We start from the raw sequence: 19,090 nt of genomic DNA, 5'->3' as shown, positions 1-19,090 counted from the left end.
CTTTTTCATCTGGGAACATGATCTTGCTCATCAGGTGACTCATATTTTTTCCAGTCTGGGCACACTGGTGAATGACTGTAAAAGTACGGTTAGTATCAATTTGGGATTTACAAATTTCAGCATGTAAGTGAATTTGGAAATACAGAAACTATGATTAACGAAGACCAACTGTATACACGGCATGTCTTCAAAATCTTTAATCTTTAAGCTGTTTCATTGTAATTCAGTGTAATATTATGGCTTTTTAACATGTCTTAATATCTACTAAGATAAGTACCCCCTCCCTTTGCTCTTCTTTTTTAAGGCTAACTTAGCTATTCTTGTACCTTTATTATTCCATATAAATTTTATAAGTGTATCAAATTTTTCAAAAAATTCAACTGTAATTTTGATTGGAATTGCAATTAATTTATACATTAATTAAGAGAGAATTGACAAATTTATTAAGATGTTCCAATCAATATGGGATATTCCTCCATTTATTCAGTTTATCTAGTCTTAGGGTTTCAAAGTTTTTGCTACAGAGATTTTGTGTATCCCTAGATACATTAGCATTATTATTATATGTGAATGGATCTTTTTAATATATTTTCTAGTTGGTTGTGGTAGGTATAGAGAAATAATATTAATTTTGTAAGCTGATCTCATACTGGCAATCTTTTAGAACTTTTCTTAGTCTTACATTTCTCAGTTGATTTCTATGTCATCTATAAATGTGCAACAGTGCTCCTTTTATACCTCTCTCTCTGTTCCCTCAGACATAACACCCTGGACCACTCTGAACTTGTTTTTCATTCAAGGCCCAGCTCAAATAGTACCTTCTTTGACAAGTCTTACCTAATTGCCTGGCCTCATACACAACCATCACTCAGTCTTCCTTGCTCCCCATCTAAGTTAAATGTGCCACCCACATGCTTCTATAGCACTTTCTACATACTTCTATTATGCTACTCAGCACACTGCATCAAAATTACTTGTATACATATTATTCCACAAAAGAATGAACTCTACCATATCTTACCAATGCTTATCCATCTATCACAATGTGTGGTACCTAATACATAATACTCACTCAATAAATGGTTGTTAAGTAAATGAATAAATTGAGTAGGCCAAAGTGTTACACACTGCTTACTCAGGACATGGAGAGAAAAGATCAGTATTAGTATTATTACTTATGTAAGTAACTCATGCTAAATAGATTTCTCGAACTCAATAAATACATGCACAAGATCCCAAAAATTATACAAAATAAGAATAAGGCCCTATCATGCTTCTCTTTTTTTCAGCTAGTATTTTAAGTTATGACGCCTAAGAACTAAGCAAGTTCACAGATTTCAAGAAAAATATTAAATGAGCTTATAATTAATAGTACATTAATATATGCTTTTCTCTGCAAATCTCTAGGAAATCTGTAATATTATAAAGACACTGGATTTACCAGTACTCTACCACAGATAACTTCCTCTGAAAGAGGAGGTTTGAGCTTTTATAATTTTTTTTAACATTTTTTATTGATGTATAATCATTTTACAATGTTGTATCAAAGAGCTTTTATAATTTTGAGTTTTAAGGAAAATGAAATAGGAATCTGAGATAATGCCTTCTTAACACATTTTCCATAAAAATTTTAAAGTTATCATTTTAAAGGTTAAATATAAATTTAGGAAAAAGTGGAGCCAATTTTCCATTAACATGAATACAAACAATTTAAACATTAGTCACAAAGAGCTAAAACGAGGAATCTCAGCAACTGTACAAAGATGCCTCTAGAGTTAAACAAGTTAACAGTACCTCTAATAGCAATGGCTAATAGTTACTGAGGATTTATTGTAAGACACTAGCCTAGCACTTCAGATATAATGTAATGCTACATCTATAAATTCTAATTTAGATATAATGTAATGCTCACATTTATAAATTAGATACTGTTAGATTATTAGGCTATTAGATGAGAAAAATCTAAGCTCAAAGGAATTTATTTGCCAAAGACAGGAAGCTAATAAGTAGAGAGGTGTTTTATCTAACTCCACATGCCCTCTATTAACCCCAAAGCTCAAGTAAGCAAGCACCCTCTATTCTGAGATTAAAGGCAAGAAAAAAGAAAATACCTTCTTCAGTTACTTATCATAGTCTCCAAATTCCTGCCTTTATAGGCTTTAAGATAGAACTTAAGAAAGACTGTGAAAATATTTGATGGAAGAAGTGAATCAAAAAGGATGAGACCAGAATATTGAGACACTGAGCAGCAAAAAGGCCAGTAAACTGAGGATATGAGAAGTACACAAGCCTAAAATGTGTCAAAAGGAGAAGGCATGAAATGAAAAACATAGAATTGCCATAAATTAACATTTTTAAGCACCCACTATTGCCTGCTTCACAGTTTTACCAAATTTGTCTATCCCTTTGGTCAACATGAGAAGAAAAAGTATATACAAAAATAACATGGTAGACAAGGAACTGCTCCCTCATCTTTCCTTCTAAAAAGGTAACCTTCCATAGTACAAATGTGGAAAACACAGAAAATGAAATTATGCAGCCTTTAAATATTATGTTTACAAAGTACTTTTAATGACATGGACAATGCATATTCCATAATGTTAAGTCCAAAAAAGACCGACGGTTAAAATTGTATAAAATTTGTAAAAGTATGCATTAAAAAAAATCCTAGAAGTAATACAAAGAGTATAATTTTTTAAATTATTTTGTTTTCTTCTTTACATTAGGATTTCTGGCACAAGCCCAATAAAATGAAATTTTGGCACTGATGTGCTCTATCAGTGCCTAATACAGTAGTTCTCCAAATTTGAACGTGAGCCCTGCATCAGAACCACCTGGAGGGCTTGTTTCAAGAGTCTGCTGGACCCCACCCCTGAAGTTTCTAAATCAATAGATACTGAATTCTAACAAGCTCCCACTGCTGATTTGGGACCCACAGTTTGAGAACCACTGATATAAATAGTTAAATTTAATTATTATGTATATGTGTGTATTTATATACATACATTCAACTAACATGTAATTTCATTTATTTTTATTTATTGTTTTATTATATTACTTTAGTTATTTTCTACTTAACTTACTGTCTAATTATTAATAATTACAGCTTATAATTTATAAAGCTCCATAGTTACCTAGATTTATTAGGTATACCTGCTGTTATGTGATATTTTATTCCACACTAAAACAAAAAAAAGAGGCTATCTGTATATATGATTGATAGAATTAACCAACAAATTTGGCTTAACTCCTACCCACAACTAACCAAAGTTGGTAAGAGTCTGTTTTCCAAAGAGAACATTTATCCTTTGACGCTTCCTTATTAATTTCTAAATCTCATTTACAAAATAAACAGCTGTTAATAAGCAAAGCAGGAATTTGGCAGCAATCTAACTTTTTAAAGTAGAGTTTTAGGAGAAAATAAAAAGATAAAAGCAGTATCTGACCCTTTCCCTACTCTCTTTTCTTACTGCCCCCCTAATTTCTTACCAGAAATTATTCTACATGAAATTCCACCCACTTTAAGCCTTATTCAAAGGAGAATCTCCATCACAGAATGACAATGATGATCACCCTACAGCACTTGACAAATGACAGAATAATGTGCTGGTAAAAAAAAAAAAAGGCAGAAACATTTACAGATCTATTTACTTATTTGTTAAATGAACCATTTCTTTATTTGCCTATTCTGTAGCCTGCATTTTCAACGTTCAGTAATAGTACAACTTCTAAATATCCTAAACCAAAACAATAAAGACAATGGTAATCTAATTTTTGAATAATACATCTGTTCTAATTTAATTTCTACATTGCTGCATTCAAAGAACAATAGGCAGTAAAGTCATTAATATCCTTTTAAGATTTTCTAATAAGAAAACTATAAACTGTGTACAATGTAGTTCTGAAGGAACTGAATGGTCAGAATGTACTTATCTGGCTTATTTCCATGATAACTAACAAATTAAGACCAAATCTTGAAGCCAACGTACAAGTTTATGTTCTAAGAAAAGAATCAGTATTAAAATTTGGCAATACTTTTGGGGTGATAAAAATGTTTTGGAACTAGACAGCAGTGACAGTTGCACAAAACTGTGAATGTACTAAATGCCATTGAATTGTTCACTTTAAAACAGTTAATTTTACTTTTTGTCAATTTCACCTCAATTTTTTAAAATTCGTACAAGCAATACCAAAAATCAACAAGACAACTTTCACAGTTTCCAAGACCTTTTAAGATTCTTGTTCCCGACATTTTATAAGAGGAAAAAAAAACTTAAAAGGAAAAATGTTTAGATTTCTCATGTATAAACGCAACAGGCAAATAATCTTGAATGCTAATCTCCCAAAAGTATTTAATTTGATTGGTGCCCCACCCACCTGTTTCTTCATCTACTCTCCCTTTTCTCTTGAAGGGACAGTCACAGTCTGACTTCAAACATGTTATTTGTAGTTCTAGGGAAAATCTCAAAAATTTCTGAGTAAAATTTACACATATTAAGGCAAAAAAACAGAGAGGTTAAAAGGTTACTCTCTTAAGTAAATCAGAATCAGATGACTTGCATCTTTAGAAATAAATATAAGGTTGGGACACTGCTTTGGGAAAGAGTCCCAGTATTCTCCTCACTTGCTAAAAGTAATAATAAATCCTTTCTTTTCCCAGTCTTTGGCCTGGCTGTGTCTTTTGGCTCAACAGCTACCAAGAGGCAAACCCAGTTTTTCAAGTAACAAAGACTATCCCAACTCCAAGATTATTTTAAAAATTATTAAATAAATAAATAATACCAGTTTAAGCCCTTGTTGGACCTTTTCTTAGGAATTTTTTAAAAAGAATGTTAAGACTTCTAGCTAAAGTTTGATTAAACCTACAATTTTTTATCCAGCCACACTATCAAACACATGTAAGAATAAAAACATTTTCAAACTTGCAAAGTTGAAAGATACTTTTTCCCTTTCATTCATCCTTTCTAAGAAAGCTACTGGGAGTACATGATCCCCTAAACTGAGAAAGTAATCTGTGATAGGGGAAGATGTGATCAAGGAAACAACAGAAATCATTACAGGAGAGAACTGAAGGGACATCCCAGGATGACAGGTGAGCAGAAGGCTTAAGAGCAACTGGTCCAGATTGGAGAGGAGGATAGAAGGCTCTAGAAGAGACAACTGGATGAAAGAAAGAAGGAATGAAAAAAGAAAAGTGGGAGGGAAGGAGACAGGGAGGGAGGGAGGAAGTAGGGAGGGAGAGAGAAGAGAAGGGGAGAGAGAGAGAAAGAATAGATGGACGGAGACAGGGAAAGAAATCTAATAGGTCACCTGGTGTATCTAAATATAATGAGAGATTTATAGTTCTGTCAGTGAATTTGGGGATGAACTGTTGATATTCATATAGAAAATTAAGCAGACAAAAAAGAATAATACAATCATTAACACCTGGGAAAACAAAGGTTCTAGCGGAAAGGACATTAATCATAGTATAATATGTGGCTTAACCATAAGTAATAAATACATAATCATAATAATATAAACACTGAATATTATTTTAACCAAGTATCATCATATAATTTAAAAATAAGATATGGAAAAGGAAGAGTATATTTAAAAAGATAAAGGCTTGTATTTTATAGTAAAAAGTCAAAAGATAAAATCTGAAACTAAAAATTCAAGAAATAACAGTATAAGAATATTGTTTAGAAAGATGAAAGCAAATACCAGAATAAACAACTAAAAAACTTAGAAGTGGTCATCATATCTGAAAAGTGAGACATAAGAAGGGGGATCATGGAGAATAAAATGCTGTTTTTTCTTTAAAAGTCTTGTCATACTAGTTTGCTTTTAACAAGTTTTTGTAGCACTAGGTAAAAAGTAAAGCTCAACTGAAAAAACAGTACTTAATAGATGTCTATAATACCAACTGTTGGGCCTGTATTTTAAAAGTCAAACAAAAGTACTACGGTATATAAAAAATTTTAAAGTGATTAAATTACAACATGTTTATGTGTATATAGATCTTTATTCATTTAAAGTTAAAATCTTATTTGAGCAACTAAATGGGACATAGTCTTAGAAAAATGCATCATAAAAATCTCAAAAATCATAATTTTTACAACCATTGTTGACTTTATCATCTTTTTTTTCCCTTTTTTTTAAATTGAGGTGTAACTGACAAACACAAGTTGACTTTATCATCTTTTTTTTTCCCCTTTTTTTAAATTGAAGTATAACTGACAAACACAATTGTAAGATATATAAAGTGTTCACTGTGGTGATTTGATACATGTATACATGGTGAAAGTATTCTCATCATCTAGGTAACATATCTAATACTTCACATATTTATCTTTTTATGTTGAGAATTCTTTTTAATAATTATCCTGGCTATTTTTTTATTTTTTATTTTTTATTGAGGTATGACTTTATCTTCTTAACCTTGTGTTACTAATTTCACCCAAACTGAGAAGCCATTTTATGTGTTCTAAGCACGTCTTGTACTTGATATGACTTTCTAATTAAAAATGCACTCTATTTTAGGATTAAAAAAATAACCTTTCATTTCAGAGCTCATCAGTGGTAGAATGGCCTTATTTCTTACTACATACTTGCTCGAATAATGATCCAACAACATAAAAATGGGCAGCAGTTTCATCAAGATATTCTTCTAATAGAGTATGAAATTAGATGAAATGTCTTCTAACTTACAATCTCTCTCACAACATATTAGTTTCTCATTTTTTCATTTGACCATGTAACTCTTTAAGACCTGAGTATTAAAACTGTGCATTACAACTTGTCAAGAAAATATTAAGAAATATGTTAAGATGACAAATTGAGCACACCCGTATCTTCTCTCCCTTTCAAGACTCCATTAAAATTGTAGAGTTGAACAAATAAGTCCAGTTCCTCAATGATCAGAGAACACACCAAACCTGGAACAGTGTTTATGGGAGAAATGCACACAGATGGGAACAATAGCAGGCTCACAGTTCCCTGTTGCCCATTACAGAGCTAAAAATGTAAATGGTTAGTTATGTGATATAGGTACCCGCTCTGAAAGAAAAAATAATGGGGTAAGAATTGCAATGACTTACCAAAGTACCTGTATTACACATGTTTATTTAAATTTTTAATTTAAAAATCAGTACAGTTCAATTTTAGAAAAGCTGAGATTAGAAAATGAAATGGCCCACACAAATTTTCTTTGAAAAGTTCAGTTCAAAGTTCCAGTTCAAAAGATTTGATTTTTCCCAAAAGGGTACCAAATCAAATCATGATAAACCTATTTGAATGTGTCAAAAGCATTTCAAATATAGTATACATCTACAGCAGAATTCTGTCATCCTTAACCTGCTCTCCTTTTCTAGATCATACCCATATCCTATCTGTGTCTAGTAGAAGAAAATCTAGTAGAAGAGGCAGTAATATGAAGGATTTTACCTATCACAAAAAAAGATAATTCACATAACAATTAATCAGAACAACTAGAAGATACTATTTATTGCTCATCATCACTGTTTAACAGAATAATAAGAATGGGGGCATAAGAAAGTCAAGAGTGTAGCGAAATAGACACTAAGACACTTTTGGTGTGAATACAAATTGGGTAAGCATCTCTGAAGAGCAGTTTGGCAACAAGTACCAGAATCTTTCTTTAAATCCTACTTTTGACCAGAAATGTCACATCTAGGCATTTTTCCCAAGGAAATAACTAGTCAAGTATTTAAAGATGCATGTACAAGGAAGCAAGCAACATGGTTTGTAATCATGAATAATTACAAATAATCTAAATATCCTACAATGTGGACATTAAAATAATGATGTAGCTGTCTAAACATACAAACATCAATATGGAAATATCTTTTAAGAATAGAGTAAATGAGGGGGGAGACAGAAACATTTATAGATCTGTTAACTTATGGAAAAAAGTAGCTTTATTAAAAGTATGTATCTAAAAAAAAAAAAGTATGTAGTGTTTCTCCAAGTAATATGTATCACTATTTTTAAAGACAAACAACGTCCCCATACATTCTGATAAAAAAGATCTAGAGCAAAGTCTGGAAATGTGAACTCTCAACATGCCCCCTCCCTACATACACACACACACACACACACAGGCACTCTCACCTGGGTAATCCTGGTGCAAGTGTTCTGCAGAGTGCCCTTTGAAAAATAGTATATTAACATATCTTGGGAAAGAGCGTATGTGCAAAATAAAAGAATAATGAAATAGGAATCTACATTCTGGAACTGATGTTGAATTAGGGAGAATAAGACACAAAAGAAGACAATGAAATATAATATTTCCACTCAATGGACTAATAAGCAAACATTAAAATAATAACCACAATGACATTTCCTTCTGGAATGATGAAAATGTTCTGTATTAGATAGTGGTGATGGTTGCACATCAAGAATGTAGTGGAAGCCCCTGCAGTGTATGTACACTTTAATGGTTAAAATGGTGAATATTATATTATGTGAATTGACCTCTATAAAACAAAAATAGAAAAATTGTCATGTACATAGTTAAAACTGCAAGGAAGTATGTAAGTATAAGGGGAAAGACAGAGTAGAAATACAAAAAAAAAGGGCTTATTTGGTGGGTTGAGTGGGTTTTTTCTATTTTTTCGATCTTTTTATTAACATTATTATATTGTTTTTATAACAAAAAAGAGGAGGGTGGGATACCTTTATTAACAGCCGAAGTTAGTTTGCATCCAATGTGGGAAGGGTGGTCCTCCTTAAGTGCAACTGAAGTGTCATTATATGTTGTTGAGAAGATGGATACTGGAATAAAGAAAAACAAAAATTATCCACCACAATATATTCAGTATCTGATATCTCATAGGCCTTTAATACTCAATTCACAACTTTCCCCTAGTGTTGCCTTTCTCTAGTGTCATGTACACACTTCTAGATCTACATGCCACTGAGTCAGAGACTAAGAAAGAATATATAAGGGGAACAAAATCTAGTAAGAACACTGAGCTGATATAACAAATTATAGTCTTGAATCCACCACTAATTAGCTACGTGATCTTGGGTAAACCACTCATGGGCCACAGTTTCCTGTCTGTAAATAAGGGGACTGGGCTAGCTTTAACATTTCTTCCGGCATTAAAATTCTGATTTATTAAAATTCCAGGGGAAAAAAAAACAAAAAGATTCAAAATAAGTTTTGATTTGCTATAAAAGAACAAAGAAATGTCATATTGCTCCCAAACACATACTGCATCCCCCATCCCCCATCAGTATTCAGCCTCTGAAAGTGGCATCAAGAAATGTTTTTAGTGAAAGCTACAGATAATTGCCTTCTACATCCAAATTAGCTTAATAAAAACTATTAATAAAAAAACAGAATTTAAGTGTGGCATGGAGGAGGAGGCAATCAGAATCACATGGGACCTGTACAAAGTAAAACGTCCATGGTTTCAAATCAACATTTTATGGTATACTGTCATGAATGGTAATATATTTGTCATAATTGGGTTGGATATATATACATTATATTTCTTTTTCCCTTACTCTCCACTCACTGCATTAAATGGCAATGCTCAAGAGCTAACTTTGGAAAAGAACTCATTTGGAAATTCACACTTTTTGGAAAAAAAAACTACAGTAATTTTGATCTCTTGGCTCATTTTAGCAATATGCTAAATATTTTAAAAAGCAATTTCACTTTTTGAAAAGCCCACATTAATTCAAATAAGCTGAAAATTAAATGTTAAATGTAGGTATTTCACTTTTGAAATGTTGCTAAGAAAATTTAATCACAATTGTTCTTACCAATTACACACTAACTTTGTAATAGATTCTTTTCCTTTGTAGTCGTCCTTTCCTCTCACCAAAAAACAAAAACTCTCAGTAGAATTTTTCGTTGAACTATTTTAACCATAATCCATTCTCATTACTGTCAAGCTTTGAAGCAAGTGAAGAGAATTCTTAAAAGGGGAAGTTAAGGAAGAGTAAGAACTTTTCATAAATATTATCATTCAACTGCACAGAAGAAAGGAATAAAAAAAGACTTCAAGGCACAACCAATAAAATATTAAGAGTAAATTATAGGTTATCTCAGAGCACACGAAGAAGCTAAGAATAAGCTAAAAAGACAAAACTTTTTTTCTTCTTGCATAGTATTTATAGGAAAAGTTCATACATATAAAATTGATATGTGAACGTCAGGAATAATTTTGCTCCCATATATTTTTCCCCACATAGTATTCACAGAGAAATTGAGACCACTTGTGTAGCTCTGCCAAATTAAAAAGAGACAAAATTTCTAAAAGCAAAATCTCAAATTAGATAAAACTTATTCTTTCGCTTCTCAAGTATTTTGTTCCCCTTCCACAATTACATTTGTTTGGACACTTAGCACCTTAATTTAGTTAAGAGAAACTGTATTTAAAAATTCCAAAAAACTCACACAACTATCAAGTGGGGTCACTTAACATCTGGACTTTCAAAGGGCAAAAATCTTTCTTCCTGCCTTAATATGAAATGTAAAATTATGAGAAAGGCAGTGACGTTTCCATGAAATTTAAATCAGTAAAAGGCTGCCTATTGTTTTTCCCAAATCTTCCGTCAACATAACTTTCTGCCTATGAGGGGCCTCGTGCTATGGGTGGGAATGCGCAGGCGCTCAAGAATTAGCGCGCCAAACCGCCAGCCCTCGGCCAATCTCTTCGCCTCAGTTCTCTCAGGTGGGCGAGACTCTGAGGTAGGTACGGGCCTACCCAGTTCTGAGAACTTTAACGAAATAACTCAAATAAAGCACCTAGCGCAGTAGCTACACTTAGCATGGAAGGAAACGAATGGCATTTAAAGGTAAAATGCAGACCTAATGTGCAGAACTTTGTTCTCAGACTACCTCCAAGGCTCCCCACCACTTGAGACCGCACTCAGGGCACGATTTCTTCCAGTTGGGCTCGGCGACGAAGGGGTCATTGGGGAGAGAAAAATGAGCGTAGACTGCGTGGGAAGGAGCCTGGGAGAGGCGAGCCTACGGGCCACCTCACGCCTCCCCTCAAACCTCCCTCTCATTCCGCAGAAGAAAGAGCTCCACGCGAGGCCAACGCGGGAAACGCAGCCGGAGACTCGTCCCCTGACCGATAATGCAGAAATTTTCCAGAGCGCGGGCCCGCAGCACTGAACGAGACTGATCCTTGTTTCACAGCTCTCGGTGACCTAATGAGGAAGCGGGAGGGCAAAAATCAGGTCAGCGACCAAAATCCAAGTAGGGTTGCGATTTTCTGAGCGCAGGGAAGGGGAGGGTTTCTAAGACCCTTCTTTAAAGGCGTTTACTTAAACCACTTAAGGGAGCTTCCATTAATTCTTCGTGTTCACGAAACAGTTCTAACAAATTGAGCACTGCCGCTTCTCACAGCAAAGCTCGGGGAGGTCGTGGGCCCCTCCCACACGTGGGTGTGGTGCGCGTGCGCAAAGTTGTTTTTACACTAAAGTGTCCCCGCCTTTTTCTCTTCCCTGTGGCAGCGATGGCCGAGTGGTTAAGGCGTTGGACTTGAAATCCAATGGGGTCTCCCCGCGCAGGTTCGAACCCTGCTCGCTGCGGAAGTTAGTGGCTTCTTTTTTTTTTTTTTTTTCTTTCCCCTTTCAATAAATGCCATCAAATGACAATCCTTATTCTTCCCGCGTTATTTCCCACATCTGCCGGCTAAACGGCCCCAGAATCTAGTGTGTCAAAGAAGAGTAAATAAATGTCAGTGCTGCAAACATACGCTAATGGGAAAAACCTCCCCTCACCCTAAACAGTAAGCTAACAGTTTTAGAATCTTGTTCCTCAACGAGAAGATCAAGTTCACAAAATAAAAGTAAAACGAGTATAAATATTGGCGGATTTTTTCAGGCTATCACAGCCTGAACAATGCTACCTTTCCTTTAATCCCACAATCACTTTCAACGGTTCCCCCACCCGATACACGATCTTGAGGCTTTTCCCTCAAGACTCCAACTTTTTCACGCCTTATAATACAGAGCAGTTCAGCCTGTCGCTGTGCATTGGCATTGTTGTGCCCAGCAATCCAAGAGCCCCCTTACAAGGCAGTGGAGGTTATAAATACGATATCAAAGTCTCCTTCCCCCAGCCAAGTAATTCTCTACCCACTTCTCTTAATAGAAGATAAATCCTGAAACTTCCCAGAGTTCAAAATTTTTTAATGTAGATAGACCAAAGGGAATTTTTTTTGAAAATTGTAATCAGTTGATCTGTTAGGCAAATGCTGAACTCATAATCATCCCTCCATTTCCAAATCCAGGTCCTTCTCCATATTCTTCCAGTGTGTGGCATCCCAGTTTGTGGCATCTCCAGACATGGGGCAGGACACACTCACTTGGAGTCATCCTGATGATTCCTGTTCTTCACCTCATTTTCTATCCAATCCAAGTGCCACTGATCTTACCCCTAAATATGCTCAGAATCCACTCTGTTCCAAATCTACCACTGCCACCCAGTCTAAATCAACATCACCTCTCATCACAACCGCTTCTCAGCCTCCTGTCTCCCCCAACAACTCTTCCTCCCCTTTAATCTATTGTCCATAAAATTTTTTTTTAATTTAATGCACATTTGGTCTAATAACTCTCCTCCTGAAAACCTTTCTGGGGATTCTCGTGTGCTCTTATAATAAAGACTAAAATTCCTAGAACAACCCCACAGCTCCCCATGATCTTGCCAGCATACCTGTTGGGCTTCTCCCACTCATCCTCTGGCAAGATGTACCGTCCTTTCTTTTAGATCCTTAAAGAAATCAAACTCTTTCTCTCCTTAGGAATTTTACACGTGTTCCAGTGTAATCCTCTCATCATATGGGTCAGGTCACCTTATGTGATTTCATACCATTTTAATCTTTTTCTTCACACTTATCACACTATGTGATACGTTAGTGTGAATATTTGCTTAATTTCTCCCTGAATATGAACACATGGGGTGGGTTGTCTGTGTATGTTTGTGTGTGTGTGTTTAACCACTAAATCTCCTTGTCTGGTACTTAGTGGGCCCTCAGTAAATAATTTTGTTGAATGAATTTTGTGGTTGAGAAGGTCAGAGAGCAAGAGGTCTCACAATACCTGAAGAAATGGGAGGCAGAGACGCCAATAAGTGTGGACAGACTCTGTTTTTCTTCATCATTTGGGTATTGAGTCAAAACTGTGCCCTGACCACAGAGATCAGCACGAATATTGCAGTTGAACCACCTGATATATTGCAGCACTGTTTAACATGATTTATGAGGCTGATATTTTGTGTTTTTTATTTGTTTGTTTTTATCTTTTAATATATTTTTATTGAAGTATAGTCAGTTTACAATGCTGTGTCAAAATCTGGTGTACAGCACAATACTTCAGTCATATAGAGACATACATAGAAACATACATATATTCACTTTCATATTCTTTTTAATCATAAGTTACTACAAGATATTAAATATAGTTCCCTGTGCTATACAGTATAAACTTGTTATTTATCTATTTTATATATATTGGCTAGTATCTGCAAATCTTGAACTCCCAATTTATCTCTTCCCACCCCTTCCCCCAATAGTAACCATAAGTTTGTTTTCTATGTCTGTGAATCTGTTTCTATTTTGTAAATAAGTTTGTCTTTTTTTTTTAAGATTCCACATATAAGTGATATCATACGGTATTTTTCTTTCTCTTTCTGGCTTACTTCACTTAAAATGCCATACTTCAGGTCCATCTGTATTGCTGCAAATGGCATTATTTTATTCTTTTTATGGCTGAGTAGTATTCCATTGTAGAAATATACCACAACTTTATCTAGTCATCTGTCGATGGACATTTAGGTTATTTCCATGTCTTGGCTATTGTAAGTAGTGCTGCTATGAACATTGGGGTGCATGTATCTTTTCCAATTAAAGTTCCCTCTGAATGTATGTCCATAAGTGGGATTGCTGGATCATATGGTAACACCATTTTTAGTCTTTTGAGGAATCTCCATACTGTTTTCCATAATGGCTGCACCAAACTACACTCCACCAACAGTGTAGGAGGGTTCCCTTTTCTCCACACCCTCTCCAGCGTTTATTGTTTATGGACTTTTGAATGATGGCCATCCTGACTGGTGTGAGGTGATACCTCATAGTTTTGATTTGCATTTCTCTGATAATAAATGATATTGAGCATTTTTTCATGTGCTTATTAGTCATTTGTATGAAGATAGGAGAATTGCTTGTTTAGGTCTTCTGACCATTTTTGGATTGGGTTGTTTGTTTATTAAGTTGTATGAGCTGTTTATATATTTTGGAAATTAAGCCTTTGTCAGTCTCATCTTTTGCAAATATTTTCTTCCATTCCATAGGTTGTCTTTTTGTTTTGCTTATGGTTTCCTCTGCTGTGCAAAGGCTTATAAGGTTAATTAGGTCCCATTTGTTTATTTTTGCTTTTATTTCTAATGTATGGGTATGTTGCCCTAGAAGAACATTACTGAGGTTTATGTCAGAGTATGTTTTGCCTATGTTTTCTTCTAAGAGGTTTATAGTGTCTTGTCTTATGTTTAAGTCTTTAAGCCATTTTGAGTTTATTTTTGTGTATGGTGTGAGGGAGTGTTCTAACTTCATTGATTTATATGCAGCTGTCCAGTTTTACCAACACCATTTGCTGAAGAGATGTTATTTTAACACATCATGTTCATTGTAAAGGGGTTTCATCCCCAGAGGTTTCATTAATGGAGGCATTGTGTAGTAAAGCAGGGAAGAAGAGATTGGGAGATAGGGCTGGCCTAGGACATGTGTAAAGATTTTATTCCAAGTCCCCTCTGGCCTTGACAATCCCCCCATGCCCACCTTTGAAAGCATGCCTCCCCAGTGTGCCCATATCCCCAGGAACATCTGGTCTCAGGCAGGCCCTCTCTAAATGCTGGAATGAAAACAACTAATAATGATACCCAAGTATTAGCCCCTCCAGGGGTTAAAGAGACAAAGCTCTGACACTGGAATTTTCAGGTAAAAGAGAGGACTTGTTCTAGCCGAAGCAATGAATGAGAAAACTTAGCTCAGCTCTTGTTCTAATGACTGGTTTCCTTCCCAACCTACATGAAGTTACTCAGTCAAGCTCACCCAAGCTGGTAGATGCCACAGGAAATTCATTATTTTTTATTTCTTCCCACTACCCTGCCCCCACATCTACTCATCAGTCCTAGGCCTAGAGACACTGCTTCATGGATTGAATTCTGAGCCTAAAGAATAGCTGTGATGGACTTAGATTCACCTTAGCTGCTTTGTCTGGTACTACACTGACAGGGGAAGCATGAGTGAGCAAAACCAGGTTTTCATAGGTATGTCCAGGCCATTCCGAGGACTCCAGTGACATAGAACATGGCCCTGGGCTTTATGCTCTTAATACTCTCTGCTGCCTGAGGTTAGGGATGGACAAGAGTCAGGGATTGCTGAACTTTTCACTCAAGTGGTAAGTAGGGCATAGCCCCAGCCTGGTCAGCTCATCAATTCCCTGGCCCCAGCCAGTGATCTCAGGCTCTTTGTTCTTCCACATCACATTTGTCCCCAGACACTTTGGGGGCATATGTTTCCCTCCCAAACACATTCATTTAAGACAAGATTCTCAGAGTATTTGTCCAGCAAAGGAATTTTAGACATATTTTACCCGACGCACAAGTCATTACAAAAGATGTAAGTAAATAGAGTATCCATACAGTCCAGATGTTAAGACATACGCATCAGTGGAGTAGGACTGTTAGTGTTCTGAAATAATATGTATTAGGGTATTGGACACAGATATGCCACAATTCCTTTGGGTACACACCTCTAGTAGAGAGGTCAGCAAACTTTTTCTATAAAAAGTCAGCTAGTAAATATTTTAGGCTTTGTAGGCCATGTGGTTTCTGTTGCACCTACTCAGCTCTGCCTTTGCAGCATGGAAGAAGCCATAAACAAATGAGTATGGCCGTGTTCCAATAAAACTCTACACAAGCAGGCTGGATTTGGCCCACAGGCTGTAGTTCACCATTGCCTGCTCTAGAGGACTCTCCTCAGTATTTAAAAAAAAAAAAAAAAAAAAAAAAAAAAAAGGTCTTTCCAAGTTATAACTGTTAAGATATGATGAATTGGGACACTATTAAGAGGCTAGTTAACATTTCACTAGTTCTTTCTGGTTTATACTTATCTGTGAAATCTTACAATTTCCATTAACATAAAGATATCAAGAAAAGACATCAGTAAAAATGCATGAGACAAAATTCAGAGTGAATGTTTTCTAAGATCATTTCATCTCAATACATCAGAATGGTCTAAAAACTTCTGGAGTTCTCTCTTGCACATTATGCTTGTCAGCTCCACTCACCAGCAAGACTGATGGGGTACAGACCCTGGAAATACTTGCTTATTTTCTCCTCTTTCTGTAGTTTGCCATGTATGCTACTGCTCTGAAAATTCGAAGTTACTGCTACTGTAAACAAAGCCCTTCAGCCTTTGAGCATCTTAAGGTGTGGTTTGAGTCCAGGTTTGCAAGTTCATTCGTGAAGTACCATGAGGGAGTAGAAGAATAGGGGTTTTGAAGTCAGAGTGACCAGGCTTCAAATCCATGCTTCTTCCCTTTCTTGCTGTGTAACTTTGGGCAGTTTACTCAACCTTCCTGAGCCTTAGTTTCCTTATTTGCTAAGTGGTAATAATCATTACTTCTACTTCTTGGCATGGTAAGAGGCATTTTCCAAACTCTAACCACAGGCCAGTCACTATGATAAGTGCTTCATATACATTGTTTCATTTAACCCTCAAGATAGGCCACAGCTAGTTACCAGTGAGGAACTGAGAATGGGATCTCATGCTATTGCTTCTCTCCCCCTTTCCCCAGAGTTGGTCTCTCATGGCAGGGTCTAGGACTAATTTGAAGGAGCCAGTGGGCAGGGATGAAAGAGGCTATTCGATTCATGTCATTGGCATGGATTATCTTTTTTCTGTTGTCTCTGTCAGCTGAACAAAGCAGAGAACCAGCTCCCAGGGAGTTGAGGTGTAAAGCTGCCCAGGGTCGGCTTTGGCCGAGGATGTGTCTGGGGCTGTGTGAGTCCTTCTCTGAGAGAAACTACTCTGACATTCCCTTACCTGGGCTTTTTTTTCCCCCGATGACCCTTACAGCTCATTAGTGATTTCACAAATATAATTTCCCAGCCTGTGTTACATTCCTCCTTCCAACTCCAGTCCACCCCAATTTTTAAAATATGTATATCAACTGCGTGATATGTGTCATGACCCCCTGATATGAGATATCCAATCCCTAGGAAGGAAACCCTGAATTGAAGGACCCTCTCTCCTGGGTCCTTGAGACTGGGTAATTCTATCCAGCCACGATCATTGCCTCTTTCTAAACATCGATCTGACCAGTCTCCCCGGTAGATCCCTTTGGCCAGCAGAGTAAAGGCAAATTCCTCAGTGTAGAGGTCCTAGCAAACTGCCAAGGCCCTTCATAATTTGGCCCTAAATTCTTTCTGACCTTCTCTCACACTCCTCTGCAGCATGACTCTATAATGGCAATTACATGGCTTACATTCTCCCACAGAACAGATTTACACACTGGCACCCCTGGCTGTCCTTGACGGTTGATTTGAAATATATGCACCCAGCAACTTGCATGCACACACACACCCCACCATCCTCTATACACATAGATTTGAGGACATATACATGAATAAGTTTAAAATATGTCATGTAAGCAAAACTCAGGGTATGCTCCTCCTTATCTGTCCCATATTCAAGGAGTATTCCAGAAAGCCAGCAAGAATATCAGATATACTAGAGAGACGATCAAGAATTGAAACATCAAGAATTATATTTTAGAAGGGAGGGTACAGCTCAAGTGGTAGAGTGAATGCTTAGCATGCATGAGGTCCTGGGTACAATCCCCAATACCTCCATCAAAAAAACTGAATAAATAAATAAACCTAATTACATCCTTCCTGCAAAAAGGAAAAAAAAAAATTTAAAGAATTATATTTTAAAGCAAGACAATAAATCAGAGATTTTTTAATTAAATCATATTGTTTTGCCTATTGAATGGGTAATATAGTCTCATGATTCAGAATCATAGGGGTTCCCACCCATCCTTGTCCTCCTGCCACCACAGTCCTCTTCCTGGACCACCAGTTATCAGTTTCTCATTTTTTCTTTCAGTGCCTTCTTTATGCACAGACAAGAATATACATATTTTTATTCAAACGTTAACATACTATACACACTGTTCTGAACCTTGTTTCATTATTTTAAAAAAATATCCTGAACATCTTTCTATATAAAGAGCTTTCTCATTAAAAATGTCTTCTGCTAACTCAAATGCCTTCTCCAGATAGAGCTCACTCCCTCAGAAAGAATGGGCCCCAATTTATTTAACCAAATCCATATTGATGACCATTAAATTTGTTTCCAATCTTTTGATTTTACCAAGAGAAAAAAAAGTGCTTCAAAGAAAATCTTGTATATGTGACATTTTCTAAAGCAGGGATCTTAATCACAGTCATTCATTTTCATGTACAATTTTGAGAAAGGGGTCAGCCCTTTGTGCAGGTATTAGGAACTGGCCACAAGAAATCACATGGTCAAACAGTTCTAAAAGCATAGTCTAACCTCAATAAAGCTGAAAATTAAATTAAATTAAATTAAATTAAATTAAATTAAATTAAATTAAATTAAATTAAATTAAATTAAATTAAAAGGTATAGTCTATACAAATACCGTAGAAAGAAAGGGGAAGCCTTCACTCTGCTAATCTATTCCATTTCCAAAGAAATGGAAGGGCCAGAAGTAAAAGTACTCATTTACCTTTTGACATCTCAAATGAGCCAGTTCTTAGAAACAGTCCCCTCCTTCCTCCTTCTGTTTCCCCTCCCCTCTGCTTAACTCCATATTCTGCTCAGTAACTACTGGGCTTCCTGGAATTTTTGTTAACAATTCGAGATGCTCCAGGAATAATTTCTGTGACCACAGCCTCTGCTAACTCAAATACTCTCTGAGTATGGTGCTCACCGCCTCTGGCTCATAAAAAGGACAGCAAGGACTGGAGTTACAAAGAATGCAGGTCTGGAGCCTTCCCTGCATTATGACAATGGTTATTTGTAAGGCAA

At 36.0% G+C, this 19,090-nt stretch overlaps 1 protein-coding gene and 1 non-coding gene across 2 annotated transcripts in view; one reads left to right on the top strand and one right to left on the bottom strand.

The window, feature by feature from the left end:
- The window catches only part of CTNNA3 (catenin alpha 3), a 1,350,697-nt gene extending 1,339,790 nt beyond the window's left edge, over positions 1-10,907 (bottom strand). Inside the window, exons 1-2 of the mRNA XM_031461217.2 lie at positions 10,829-10,907; positions 8,680-8,778 (exon numbers count right to left, since the gene is read on the bottom strand). The gene's annotated coding sequence lies outside the window, so the exon portion shown is untranslated. The remainder of the gene's footprint in view (positions 1-8,679; positions 8,779-10,828) is intronic.
- A 570-nt stretch (positions 10,908-11,477) lies between these two features.
- On the top strand, positions 11,478-11,559 carry TRNAS-UGA (transfer RNA serine (anticodon UGA)). Its single transcript has one exon. It is a non-coding gene; the product is annotated as a tRNA-Ser (tRNA).
- Positions 11,560-19,090: the final 7,531 nt, after the last annotated feature.

The sequence above is a fragment of the Camelus dromedarius genome, chromosome 8 (assembly GCF_036321535.1).
Source record: "Camelus dromedarius isolate mCamDro1 chromosome 8, mCamDro1.pat, whole genome shotgun sequence".
Classification (NCBI taxonomy): Eukaryota; Metazoa; Chordata; class Mammalia; order Artiodactyla; family Camelidae; genus Camelus; species Camelus dromedarius.
This window is presented reverse-complemented; position numbering and strand designations above follow the sequence as displayed.